We start from the raw sequence: 14,439 nt of genomic DNA, 5'->3' as shown, positions 1-14,439 counted from the left end.
GTACTCTTAAACCTCAGCCCCACCAAAAAACAGGTCAGATCTCTAGAATAACAACCCTAACCCAGGCTGTAAATCTTTCCAGTGAACAGAATTTATCCAACACCACAGTTCCAGGATGTTTCCAATTATAAACCAGTCACAGAACTGTATCTTCTTAGTTCTTATTGGAATAAAAATCTGGACACATGTAACAATCAAAATACTGCATTCCATCTCTTTCCTTCCCTTGCTGATGCACTTTCTTCCTTCCCCCAAAAGGGTTGCTAATAAGAGATGTCTGAGTTTTGCCCTTTCTGAGAATCCTGTGCACCAACAGCTCCACAGCTTGGCTCAGAGCATAAAGCATTTCCTATATAACAAGAAATAATTTAAGAGCTAGCTTCAGCCATGGATATATTAAATTTGTTTTACTCTACACCTCACCTAGCTTTGCTTTCCTCAACACTTCCTATTTGAAAAACTCAACCCCTAACTTTAAAAGTCCTTATATTTCCATTATCACTTGGGAGGAGGACAGGACTGGGGGAGAAAGTTGACTTGTTTTGTGGTAAGAGGTTCTGAGGAGGACAGATATTTACTCTTGAAATCATTAAGAGGAAAACCTGCAAATGTTCCTTCTTCTCACTCTGATAATGAAGTCATTCATAGGCCACTACCAGAAACCTTCTGTCCTGACATAATACAATATTGTTTTAATTACACTAAAAATTTATATTACTCTTTAATGTCTCTTTCTTTTTCCTGAGTTGGGGTTGACAGTTTGGTAGAAATAACACAAAGAGCTCATTTTTATCTCAGTTAACATTTGTCTTTCCTCTGCAAATCTTAACATGTAATGGAGGGAGATGATTGTTTTCCTTTTTATTCTGATCTGCTTGGGCCACTATCTCCTATTACATCCACCTCTTTATTTTTGCACTATGCATGAAAATGAGTAATAGCATTTTACAAAGATATGCTATGCAAGAAATGCTTCAAGGTAGGGAATTAGGCTTAGAGGAGAAAGGCTCAACTGAGTGAGTTTTATTCATAGTCATTACAAAAAATGAACAAAACTTCCAGCACCACTACCCACTGCCTTTTCTCCCTGGGCCTGATCTATTTAAATAATTCCTCCCTACAGCTTCTAGTTGATTTTGAGCACTGTGCTCTTAGGGTATCCTGACATCTAGCACACATGGAGATGGGCCCTACCTGAGTCTTGGTCCAGCTCTTGTCTTCCTGCCTCATGATGGGCTGGTGGAATATTGCTTCATCAGAAGCTTGGGGAGGGACTGCAGACTCACTCAGATCTGACGCTTGAAGGAAAAGGCAGGAGTTTGCTGAGACATCCCTACAGATGGTGATGCTGCCTTCTTCTTGGCTGAGCTGACACAACTGCAGTTTTCAGACACCCATGGCTGATCCTGCTCATCCACTGGTGAAACCAGCCTGTGGATTCTTCAAAGGGCATTTTCAATTTAACATGTTCTTCTTGATTTTTTGCCTCTCGATTATTTGGCTTCTGGCTCCATGAGCCCTTTCCTGGAGGCTCCTGTTGTTTTGGAAACTTCTTTCTCTTTCTTCAAGCTGGTTCCACTGCCTGGTGAGATCCTCCATGTCCAGCTGCAGACTCTTGATCTTGTCTCTGAAGTCCTGCTTGGGAGCTAGTTGTCCAGCACAGCAGATGGGTGGCTTCAACCAGCCTGGGACCATCTTGGTTGGAGTCGTTTAATGGTAGCTGCCACCTGAAGAGTCATCTCTTCCAAGTGACACTTTAGTTCATGTTTCTACTTAACTCCTAATTCTGAACTCTACAGATTAAAAGTAAGTTCATGTTCAGAGCCCTGAGAGTATCCAGGTGCTGCCTTGGAGACACGAAGGCACCTGCTTCTCAGATATCCTTTTCCAGCATCTTCACAGTCAAGCCTGTCTCTTGTCTCATGTGGATCTGTCTCTCCAGCTCCTTTTCAACATCCAGTCATAATTGTGTATCCTACTTTCAATGCTTTCTTGCTTTACTCAGTGCTTGCCCTAATGAAGTTTTGTCTTGCTTAGGACTCTTCTGAATGGATTCTGCTATGAAGGAGCTTCCTTTTGCATTGTGCCATTTCTTTTTGCAAGGTAATAACCTTGTTGTTTGCAGCTGCAAGCTCCCCTGTCAGTTTAATGTTGGATTTTTCAAAAGCATCCACTTTTGCCTGAAAGTTTTTTATGTAGCATTCAGATGTCCATGGAGTTCCTCTATATCGTTGTTCTGGTCAAGTTGCAGGAATCTGACCATTTCCTTCATGCCTTCACCGCTGCTCCCATCCTCTAGATATTTGTAACAACTATAACTCCATCTGGGAGTCCAAACCTTCTCCTTTTACACAGAAATCAACCTCGATGTCATTAACATGGACCAGCAATTATAGCTCCTTCTTCTTCCACCGTGAGGTCACTGGCCTCATAGGATTCATGAGAAATTCTTTTTCTTTGGTCACATCTTTCATACACTCAGAGTTTCTTTTGCTCTGGTCCAAATGAAGCTAGGCTCTTCCTCTGACTCCTGGTGTCTTCAGTCCTGAGAGACCTTTCACACCTGCTGTTAACAAGCTTTCCTACAGTTCTAGAGGCCCCAGGAGGGTTTGCTTTGTCCAAGAAAAGTTCTCTTGGCTTCCAAGCCATGTTTCAGGTGGTACTCCATCACCAGGAAGAACTGCTGTAGAGGAGCATGGTCAAATCAGATCCTCCCCAGGTTCCGGGCTGGCTCAGCCGAGCCCTAGCTGCCCAGCTTGGTCCTTTGGTCAGGTGGACATGTTCAGGAGCCATCAGGGAATCAGGACACTGCTTCCCACCACCCACTATAGCTCTTCTCAGATCTCCCTGCTCACGGGGGCATCAGTGATCTCTGCCAGGCTTGGTCCTTCCTTTGCCTTCACAACCTGGGCAGGGGTAGGCAGGAGAGCAGAGGATGTGGGCATTGGCACTGCCACCCTCCTCCTGGGCCACAGCCCTCCAGCCACAGCCCCTTTCCCTCCTCCTCCTCTTGAAAGTCCCTCCCGCTGCAGCCCCCAGCCTGCGACTCTGGCCCCTGGGGCAGCTTGTTTGTGTTTTTGTTGTTGAGTTTAGGATTTCTTTATTTTTTCATGACATTAGCCCTATGCAATGTGCGATTTCTATATATTTCCTTCCATTCAATAGGTTATTTTTTGACCAAAGCTAACTAAAGCCCTTTGATGCACAACAGCTTTATATGTGTCTGTTTTTTCTTTTGTTGCTCGTGCTCTGACTGTAAAGTTTAAGAAACCACTGCCTAACACAGAGCCCTGAAGATGCTTCCTTGTTTTTTTCCAGGAGTTTTATAATTTTTTTTCTTATATTTATGTCTTTAATAGGTTTTAGGTTAATAATTATATATAGTGTGAGGTATGGGTTGACCTTTGTTCTTTGACATACAAATATTCAGTTTTCCCAGAACAATTTGATGAAGAGACTATTCTATCCCAGTTGAGTGGACTTGGCAGCCTTGTCAAAAATTAATTGCACATAGATAGGACTGTCTATTTCTGAACTCTCAACTCAATTTCATTTATCTTTGTGTCTGTATTTGTACCAGGACCACACTGATTTGATAACTGTAGCTTTGTAATAGTTTTGAAATCAGGAAATGTGAGTCCTCCAACTTTGCTCTTTTTGCAGATGTTTTGACTAATTGGGTCCTCTTATCCTTCCATATAAATCTGGTGATTGGCTTTTCCATTTCTGCAAAGAAGCTTGTTGGAATTTTTATTGGGATTGTGTTGAAAATGTGAATTGTTTTGGATAGAATTGCTGTCTTAACAGCATTTGGTCTTCCAGTCTGTTAGCAGGGAATATCCTTCCATTTATGCATGTCTTCTTTGGTTTCTTTCAGTAATGTTTTGTAAATATCTTTTGGATATACAATTTCACTACATATTTGGTTAAATTCATTTACAGATATTTGATTCTTTTACTTGCTATTGTAAATGGGATTTTCTTCTTGATTTTCTCTTTAAATTGCTCAGTACTAGTTTATAGAGACTACAGCTATTTTGTGTATTGATCTTTTGCCCTGACACTTTGATGAATTCCTTTATTAGATCTAATGGCTCTGTTGTAGATTTTCCGGTATTTTCTCTATATACAATCTTGTCATCTGCAAATAGGGAATGTTTTGCATCTTCCCTTACAATTTGGAGGCCTTTCATTGCTTTTTGCCTACTGGCTCCAGGAGAATTTCCAGCACAATATTGAGTAAGAGTGGTGGCAGTGATTGTTTTAATTTCCCAATGGGCTGCAAAAGCAAAGTACCAGAAACGTGGTGGCATATATAAATGTATTTATTTGGGGTAAAAAGTTACAATTGCAGTGCCATGAAAAGTCCAACTGAAGGCACCATAAAGGTGCTTTCTCTCCAAAGTCAGCTACTGTTGGTCCTGGCATGTTGCCAGTTGGAGAAGCAAGATGGCGGCCATCTCTAGAGCTCCCTACCTTCCCCTCCAGAATCTCCCCTCTCCTGGAGCTCAGCTATAAGCAACCAGGCACAGGGCTTGTCTATTTCTGGGCCTCCCACACCAGTCTCTGCTGCTCTGCTCTCTTCCCAAGTTCAGCTGTGCTCTCAGGCATCCAGCAGCTCCTCTCCTCCTGAGCTGCCCTCTGGACCAGCCTCTTGGGGGCTTCATGCTTAAGGAATCCTCGCTCTCATGGTGCAGAATCAAATGCCTGCCCCCTTTATCCTCCACATCTCCCTTTAGGTCAGACCCAGCAAGAGGGCAGAGACTCAACAGGAATCAAACCCCCCTGATGTAATCCAGTCAAATGGGTCTCACACCCACAGGAATGGGTTAGTTTAAAACACAGTATTTCTCTTTTTGGGATCCATAAAATGATACCAAACTGCCACAGTGTGTATCCCTATTTATTACCTAATCTTAGGGGAAAGTTTTCTATATTTTGACATTGAATATGATATTAGCTGTGCGTTTTTCATATTATGCCCTTTATCATGTTGAAAAAGTTTCCTTCTATTCATACTTCCCGGTGATTTTATTAAGAAGGGATGCTGGATTTTTTTCAAGTGTCTTTTCTGCATTATTTGTGATGATTGTTCTATTAATGTGACAAAATACATTCATGAATTAATTCTTATTTTGAACCACCCTTGCATGGCAAGTAACAGTAAGTGGTAACTCAGAATTCCAGAAAGGACAGTTACAAACAGAAATTGTATGCAGATAAATAGATAGATAGATGTACACACACATGAATATACTTCCTGTCCATCTGAAAGACTTCCTTGAAAATTCCATGTAAAACAATGAATTCTGTCATTGTTTATCTAAAACAGGGGTTCTTAACTTTTTTTTTTCTCACAGACCCTTTATCCAGTAAGGGGAAAACCACGGGCCCCTTACTAAGTCCACACTATACTGTGTTTTATTTAATTAATATACCACACCTGCACCAACATGTCCAACAGGAATAATGTTGTCTTTTTTAAAAATTTAAATTCAAGCTCATGGACCCCTTGTTAAGAACCCCTATCTAAAAAATCCTTTATAGTATAGTATTAACCACATTGATTTTCCAATCCATGAGCAAGGTCTATTCCTCCATATTTTTAGGTCTGCTTATATTTCCCTTTGCAGTGTGGTACAGTTGTCAGGGTAAAGGATTTTCATCCTTTTCATTAAATTTATTTCCAAATATTCTTTTCCACTTTTTAAATATTAGAATATTTTTTAGTTTATGAAAACTTGAAGAACTAGTACAGGCGGTTGCAGATGTCCTTCTCCCAGTTTCCTCTACAGGTAGTACTTATATGAGCATGGTAATTTGTTACAACTAAGAAATAATGGTTAATATATTATAATTGCTGGATCTACATAGATTTTATTTGGATTCCACTACTTTTTCCCACCTGTGTCCTTTCCTTTTTCTGTTCCAGGGTCCAACCCAAGAAACCACAAAGTGTTAGATAAGTATTTTATAATAGTGTAACAATTGATAAATAATTACATGTGGAGGATTTAAAAAATTTCATTTTCTAGTTGCCATCACTAGTATATAGTAATAGAATTGATGTTTATGTGCTGACTTGTATCTTGCATCCTGTGACCTTGCTAAATTCACTTCCTAATTCTGGTAATTTTTTGAAGATTTTTTGTGGTTTTCTAACATAGACGATCATGCTCATTGCAAATAATGGCAGTTTTACTTCTTCCTTTACTAACTATAGGTCTTGCATTTAATTTTGTGCCTTCTTGCACTGCTTAGGATGTCCAGAGTAAGTTTAAATAAAAATGGTGTGAGTGGACCTCTTTAACTATGTAGGAAAGTGTTAAGTTTATTTTTCACAGGAGGGAAGGGGTTTCTAGCAGCTTTGGTTTGCCAGGAATTTGAAAAATGGTGCCAAAATGAGTGGGGGCAACAGTGACAAGTGAGAGCAGGGCCATTAGTGAACATGGCACCTAATTGAAAAGCATGTCAGGAATGAAAGTAGCTCAGAGCCCAGCCCACTGGAGTGTAGAGAGTGTGGGAGCAGCAACTGAGAGCAGGAACTGAGGAACTTAGTTAGACCTCTTGGATTGGCTGTAACCCCTGAAGTGCCCAATTGATTGGGAACAGGGGAGGGACCTGCATATTAGGTTTAGGTTATAAGTATCAGTGTTTCTTGTTGTTTGGTGTGCTGATAATGTTATCCAGGTCATGCACTCATTCTTGCAAGATCATTAATAAAATTCTTTTCTCCTCCACAATTGGGGAAGCTTTTGTTTTCTTATAGGTACAACTTTCTTCCTAACAAATTTGGGGGCTCCTCTTGGACCTGAAGCTTCAGAGGCCCCCAGGGAAGACAAGGAGAAGGCATGCCCTGCTGATTGAGTGGTCTCGGACTCCACCATTGGGGCCCACCTCTGACAGCTGGAAGGGCCCGAGACCAGATGCTTAGATCTGCCTTTTGTGCATGAGAAAAGGGGAAGGAAAACCTGCTTCTCACTCACCAGGTAACCCTGTGCTCAGGCTAAGGTAAGAAAAGGGACTAGTAATGGAAGAGACTGTAGCACTGATATGGAGAAATTGGCCATGGGAGTTGCTGAGGACAGGGAGAGGGAAGAAGAGACATGATATGTGGGTATTTTCAAGACTTGGATTTGTCATAAATGATATTGCAGGGACAGGTGGTGGACATGATATATCCTGCCATAACCCACTGAATGGACTTGGGGAGAGTGTAAACTACAATCTAAACTATAACCCATGCGGTGCAACAGTGCTCCAAAATATATTCACCAAATGCAATGAATGTGCCACAATGATGAAAGAGGTTGTTGATGTGGGACAAGTGGGGGTGGGGGTGGGGCATCGGGTATATGGGAATCTCATATTTTTTAATTTAACACTTTTTTTGATCTATGTTTCTTCAAAGAAAACAGTTATTTTTTTTTTAAAGGGACTTTAAGTATTGCCTTGGTGGTGGAGAAATTCTGATGAGTCTGGGGTTGAAAGAAGCCCATACAAGACTCAGAATGGGGAATAGAGGCAGTAGGTCAACCAGGGAGGGATTATCTGTAAGATCCCCCAGGGACATTCCTCCAGATATCCATTAGGGAGGATGTTGGAACATTGGATTAATAATGATCAGACCAAGGGAAAGGGAGTGACTGCCCAATATATTCTGACCAAAATATGGGGCAGATGAGGATTGGCTCTATGACAACCCTACTTTTATCATTCTTCTTGTGTTTTTCTGTTGGTTCGGTGTATGTTTTAATACCTCTGGGTGGTAATATTGCATTGACAATGAAAATTCTTAACTCTATTCAAATGGCTAAAAATAAAAAAAAAGAACTTATATTAATAATAAAGTATGGAAATCTTTGAAATGCCTAAATTGAGAATAATAGTTTATTCTTTTTTCACAGAATAGAATGAGGAATATGAGACTTAAGTAGATATAGAAAGGCATAAAAGATTTGTGGGAGAGCTCACTAAACTGTAATGTTTGTTTAATAAAATGTGCTTTTTCCTAAGATAAGATAGCTGGTTTTCTTAAAATCAGTATGTAGGGCAAAACTTGAATGCATATGGCAAGTTGTAGAATGTATTGTAGAAGGTAGCATTAAATAAGGGAATGTGTATTGTGAAGATGGAATTTGTCTTTAGATGAAGCAACTATTGTCTACGTGGTTATGGATAGTTATAAGAAGTTTGTAGAAGGAATGTTTAAATCAAAATATTTGAGTGACTAATTCCAGTAAGTCATTATTAAACAGAAATTGAATTGATTTTAATAACAAAAAGTAGAGCTTCATAACAGGAAAACTGTCAGAGGCCACATCAATCAGCATATTAAAGTGTGGTAAAGGAAGATAATCTTAATTCCATTGGGTTGTATTGCTGAAGTAAAAACACTTTGTAACTAATGTTGTCATGGTGAAGGTATAGAAGTAAAAAGCTCCATGGTGCTGAAGGATGCTAGGCACCAGGCCAGTAGAATACTGGAGCCAAACCTTCTTAGCTTCTCTCTAGGGTCAGTGGTGCTCCAGCATGCTGGTGGTGTGAAGGACATGCTAAGTGGAGCAGTGATTACCAGAACGCTGTAAGTAGAACTTAAACATAATTGACATTATGGCCTGCTCCCATGTAGAGACAACTTGTATGGTGTGGCAAATCTGGAGCTTAGATCTATTAATTGCAACTCAAAAAGAAACTTATGCATTCATTTGTGCATTGACTGGTATTAAGTACTGTACCTATATAGCTCCTAATCTAGATATATGCTTGATGATTATGATGTTATCTTTTCTAGATCATATGCAGAGGGATATTGAACTTGTTAAAAGTTCCTGTGAACTTCACTTTCTAGGTAGTTAATGAACATGCTTAATCAAGTCTTCCTCCTAGCCCTTATTCTAAAACCTGTCCCACTCATATCCTGGGGAGGACTGGCAAACCCACATGCCATCCGTCCAGGGCTAAGTGTTTTCCCACCAGGAAGGAAACAGTAAACATGGTGGCTGGGGTCCAGTTCGGTTTAATCCTTCAAGATAGTCTATGGGTAACCTTTCCCCATCTAGGACATGGAAACCAATTTTGGATGAAAATCTGCAAAATAAAGCCCATCAACTTGGAGAAGCTGCAGACTTTAGGCACCTGGCCTTTTCTATTTTTGTGGCCTAGTATCCTTTCAGTGAAACCCTACATCCTCAAAATTCTAATTAAGTTAATTTCTATCACTTTGTTAGCCATACAGGGATTTCATCCAGTTTCACCCAGTGTTGGAAACTGAGGCATAGCAGTCTCACAAAGAGAGACATGCTGTTTCCATGACTATGCTTTTAACATAGGAATGCAGCAATTAAGCCTTTCGAGTCAACAGGATGGAGCTGTCGGGGCAGGGAGAAATACACACTTTTTAGTTTGAAAGGAATACTGAATCTTTGTACTCTGAGATAAGTTCTTTAATTTACAAGTATTGTTAATGTGTAGTTATACTACTTGTTACCTCAATAGTTTGAGTATATATAATGACACATGTAGAAAATAAATTTGTCTGAGGAGTCATTACTCGCAGACCCCCTGATCCCAGCTCTCTTTCTTTCTCTCTCTTTGTTTCACTCTCTCTTTCTCTCTTTCTTTCATTCCCTATACCTTTTGGGTCCAAATCTCCAACATCTGGCACCCAACATGGGGCCCAAAGAAGTCAGTGAGTCTTCCAAATCAATTTTGGCAACCATGGAAAAGATCTCATTGAGTGTCAAGTGGAACACCCAAAGCAGAGTGACTCGAGTCTTCAAGATTAAGTAAGTAACATTTCCACGAAGTCATCAGGGTAATGGGTAATCAAATGGGGTGTGTGGAAACATACTCGCAAGTGTTAAAAACTTTGTTGAAAGCTAGTGGGGCACCTGTAAAAAGTTGTGAGTTAATAAAATTGTTTGGTTTAATACAAAAGTATTGTGGTTGGCTTCAGGCTCAGGGGCGTAATGTTTTAAATTTGAAACAGTGGAAATGTGTAACAAAACCTTTACAAAGAGCATATCAAGAAAGGGAATTCATTCCATTATCAGTATGTGCCATATGCCATGAAATATTGGCAGCCTTAGATCCTTTACAGTCTGAGGAAGGAGAGAAAGATGAAAGTACTGTATTTTCTAAGCCCATAAGTAAATTTGAAATGAAAGAAAGTAAATTGGAACAAGAACAGGAGCTTGAGGCAAATGGGGAACCGTCAGGGTTTTTCCCTCATCCTGATATTAACCCTTTCATCAAGCTCAGTGAAATGTCCTAATGAAATATCTTCTTTGTATCCAGTACAACCCTCTGCACCTACTGAATTGCCTTGTTACTAAGCCTAAATTAGAAATGTTTTCAGATGTTGCTGATGCTTTGCCTTATGTTAAACAGCTATTATTTGCTTTCCCAGTAACATTACATGTGATACCACCAGATACAAATAATCTGCAATGTGGTGTTGAGTTTTATCCTGAGCCAATACCTTTTAAACTATTGAAATATTTAAAATGGTCAAAAATACGAAATAAAGTCCTTGTTAGTGAAATCAGGTTTGTAAGAAAAATCTCTGTTAAAGTGTTAACTAAGATAAGGAAACTACTCTGGCAGCAACTCTGCAAACCCTCTGCTGTCTACAAGACAATGTATCTGTGGACTAGTGGAGGTTAATAGAGTTAAGACCCTGGAAAAAGAGAAAAACATGGCAACATTGGTGTTCTGTTTTGTTTCTATGCTAATTCTGATTGGGCCTATTTAACCAAGACAATAAAATTAGTACAAACTTTTTTATTCAGGTTAAAAAGGAATTTTCAGTTTTAAATCAATAGTTTACTCCTGAACTTCAAGTCTCAGTATAGTCTTACAGAGTAGTCATCCAAAAATGTGTGTTAACGGTCTGTCTAAACTGCTAAATAAGAGCTTAACTACAATTATGCTCCTGAAGTTATCTTAACTGATTGCTGATAACTAATAAAAATGTTTCCAAGGACAAGCTTGCATGTTACAGGCAACATGGATTCCAGAAGAAATATTAAATACAGTAAAATCTACGATGTGAAATAATGGAGAACTTGAAAACAGCTATACCAAAAAAAGTAAGAAAGTAAGAATTATTAGTTAATTGTAAACTGTATGTTTCTGTTAATGTGTTGTGATTGTTTTGTGTTTGTCTGTTCATTCAATGTCATTGTATATTTTGATACCTCTGGATGGTAATATAAATTAATAAAAATTTTTAAGAGAGCTCTATTCAAATGGCCAAAAATTACATAAGAACTTATATTAATAAAGTGTAAATGTTAATAATATCTCTACAATGATAAAAGTTGTAAGTCTTGATTAATAAAATTACTATAAGTCTTTTTATAAAAAGTTGTTCTTGCCTAGACTGAAATGAATATTTTTCTTCACAGGATAAAATGAAGGATGTAGAACTTAAATGAATATTAAAGAAGGTTAAAAGTTTGTGAAAATGCTGACTGAAATTTAGTAAGTTTTTTCAAAAAGGTGTGTTTTGTCCTAAAATAGGATGGCTAATTTTCATAAACTCATGGGATTAAATGCATGTGGTGAATTGTAGAAGATATTGTGGTAATTTTAAGTCAGAGAATGTGTTCTGTGAAAATAAAATTTGTCTTAAAGTAATATAATTATATTCTACATCGTTATAAATAATTATAAGAAGTTTAACAAAGCATTGTTTAAATTAAAGTGTTTAAATGGATTAATTCCAAAAAGTCATTATTAATCAAAACCTGAATTAATAATAAAAATAAAAATAAAAGGTAATTTTATAACAGGAAAATGTGTCAGCAGCCAGCCTTCCCTGCCAACTTGCTTCTAAGGGACTCTTTCCAGTATTGCATGCTACTAAGTATTTAAAGTGAAGAAAAGTTTATTATTTTAACAAGCTTGTATAGTGTTGATGGCAATTATATGTTGTAAGAAGTTTGCCTGGTAACTTAGTATGTGGGATATATGGAATGTGTTTTTATTATTAAGAAAACAGGAGATGATTTTGTCCTAAGATAAAATGATTGATTATTGGGAAAAAGTAGAGTCTGGGACAAAACCTAGGTGAATATTGAAAGTATAGAAGGTTTGTGGGAAAGAAATTTTTATGATTAAAGTTAAATAAAATTTGATGGCTCTATCTACAAAATTTTAAAAGGTTTAATAGTATACAAATGCAAAGTTAAAATTGTGTTCTTTCTCAAAGTTTCTCAAGTCATTAGTCTGTTTTGGTAAAAGTTTTTATCCTGAATAATCAGTGTACAAGGAAAATCTGCTTTATCAAAAGAGCTTCTTGTGCTTTAACCTCATCATTTCCTTGGTGTTTCAAGAAGGAAAGCTCTTATCGCTTTTAAAGGAACATAACATTCAAACCATCTTTCTCAAAATCAAATCCTGAAAAGTAACCTTTTATTCCAAACTAATTACAAGAGATTTGTTCTTTTACCTTGAAAGAAAAATTAAAGTAATAGTTAAGTTCATTTAGTATGTTATAAGTTGAATGGAAGGTGTTTAAAAGTGTTATAAAATTAACAGGTTTTTTTTTCTTTGACCCTCTGTTAATTAAAGTTGTATGAGTAAAAGATTCCTATGAAGGCTTAAGAGTGTATAAAGTTACCAATATTTCAGCATAATATTAAAGAGAAGTACAATGCAGTTAATTATGGTTTTAATTGTTATAAAAGAGTATATGTCACAGAAACAACCTCTTATCATAGATTAAAATAACAACACTGTAGTATGCAGCAATCCCAGCTTGTTGCAAGAAGTTAATGTCCAGCTGTGTTGCTATCACTTTGTTTTAGAACTTGCTAAAACTTTCTTTACTGTCTTGTTAGACAGGTCAAGCCAGCCTGCATTCCCCTATCTGTGGAAAGCCCAACAGTGGACATTTACAGCGCTTTTCAGGGCTTTGTGCATAGCCCAACCATCTCTTCTGGCATGGTGATAATAATCTGGCTGCACAGAAAAAAAATCTGTGGCTGAAACCCTACTGATGACATTATGTTAAACTGTAATCCTTTTTTTTTTTTCAGAATTAAAAGAAATATCAGAGACAAAAATATCTTAAGAGCCTAAACTAGGCAAACAATTGGGACAAGTTGCAAAGTCCCTGCTGCTCTACCAAATTTTTAAATGTTGTTTGGTTGGGTAAGATAAAACTATACTTTCTGCTGCAATTAATAAAGTACAATGTTTTCTCATGTTAATAGAATTTGTAATATTGTTAAAATACTGAAAATCTTTCATCTCTCATTTAGTTCAAATATTAAAACCATTGTAGGTATTAATTGAGAAAAGTCATTCACAGAAGTAGGGAAACCTCTTGCAAGCTGCTTTAAATAAAAATAAAAGGAAAGTAAATTGTGGACATTAACTTAGCCTATGAATTGGATGTGGCAAGCACCAATATTGGCTTTGGGTGGAGTTTGTGGCAAAGGCAAATCTAACCAAGTGCCCCTTGGGTCTTAATCACAATTCTGAAAGGAGGCCAAAAGTGCAATATAAAAAAGTAATTGTGTGCAGCATAGGAGGTCCTGCTAAAAGTGAAAGATTTAACCCAATAGTGCCTGGTCACTCTGAAGACTGCCATCCCTATCCAGGGGTGGACTGCAAATACTAAAAGCAAGACAAAAATGATGGGCTGTTGTAAATCACCATCAGATCTATGAAAAAACATCTGGGATACCTGCTAGTAGTAACAGGTGACTGTCTGTCATGTCCCTACCCACCCCGCTAACATCCCATTTAGGACTGTTGATGCAGATGCCTTTGTGAAGATCCAGGGCCCTACCACTTAAGCCTGGGAAAAGGCAAAGTGGCTCAACTGAAAAGGAAAACATCATGAGTAGCAAACCTTGTGGTGTCTAGCCCAGCAGTTCTGGCTGCCTGTTACTTACTTGCCAACAGCTCATAGACATCCCCCATAACTTCCTTCATGCTTACTCCAATGACTGTGACATCAAATCCCTTCTACTCTTGAGAGGAATGAGCCCCCAGATGCACAATTCAAATCCTCCAGGGAGTAATACAAGAAAAATCCACCTGAACTGTATACATTACTTTACTAAAACTAAAAGGGGGAAAAGTGGAAATATGGCCAGAGGTTAAAATATTTCACTGAGACCTGTGGAAATTGCTGCCGTGCATCACATTAACTTTACAAATCCTGGAACTGTCTGCCTATGGACTTTGGGCCTGTGTGCCCTCTCCTTATGCTATTGTGGCAGAAACTGTTACTATTACAAAGGAAAGTGGATACTGGCCCCTCGGGCTAGTGACACTCATAGTCATAACCTACAAAAGAATTTGTGGAAAATATTTCTTGGAATTGCCCCTACTTATGAATGGTTGGGAAATATAAATAAGAAAAAACAGTATTTGACCCTTAATCAAACATATCATTTTAAAGCCTAGGTTGGAGATACA

General features: G+C 38.1%; 1 pseudogene; it reads right to left on the bottom strand.

Annotated features, from left to right (window-relative positions):
* Nucleotides 1–1,226: 1,226 nt before the first annotated feature.
* On the bottom strand, nt 1,227–13,950 carry LOC101444589 (protein RUFY3-like; annotated as a pseudogene).
* Between the last annotated feature and the right edge of the window lie 489 nt (nt 13,951–14,439).

This window comes from Dasypus novemcinctus, chromosome 22 (assembly GCF_030445035.2).
Source record: "Dasypus novemcinctus isolate mDasNov1 chromosome 22, mDasNov1.1.hap2, whole genome shotgun sequence".
Taxonomy (NCBI): Eukaryota; Metazoa; Chordata; class Mammalia; order Cingulata; family Dasypodidae; genus Dasypus; species Dasypus novemcinctus.
This window is presented reverse-complemented; position numbering and strand designations above follow the sequence as displayed.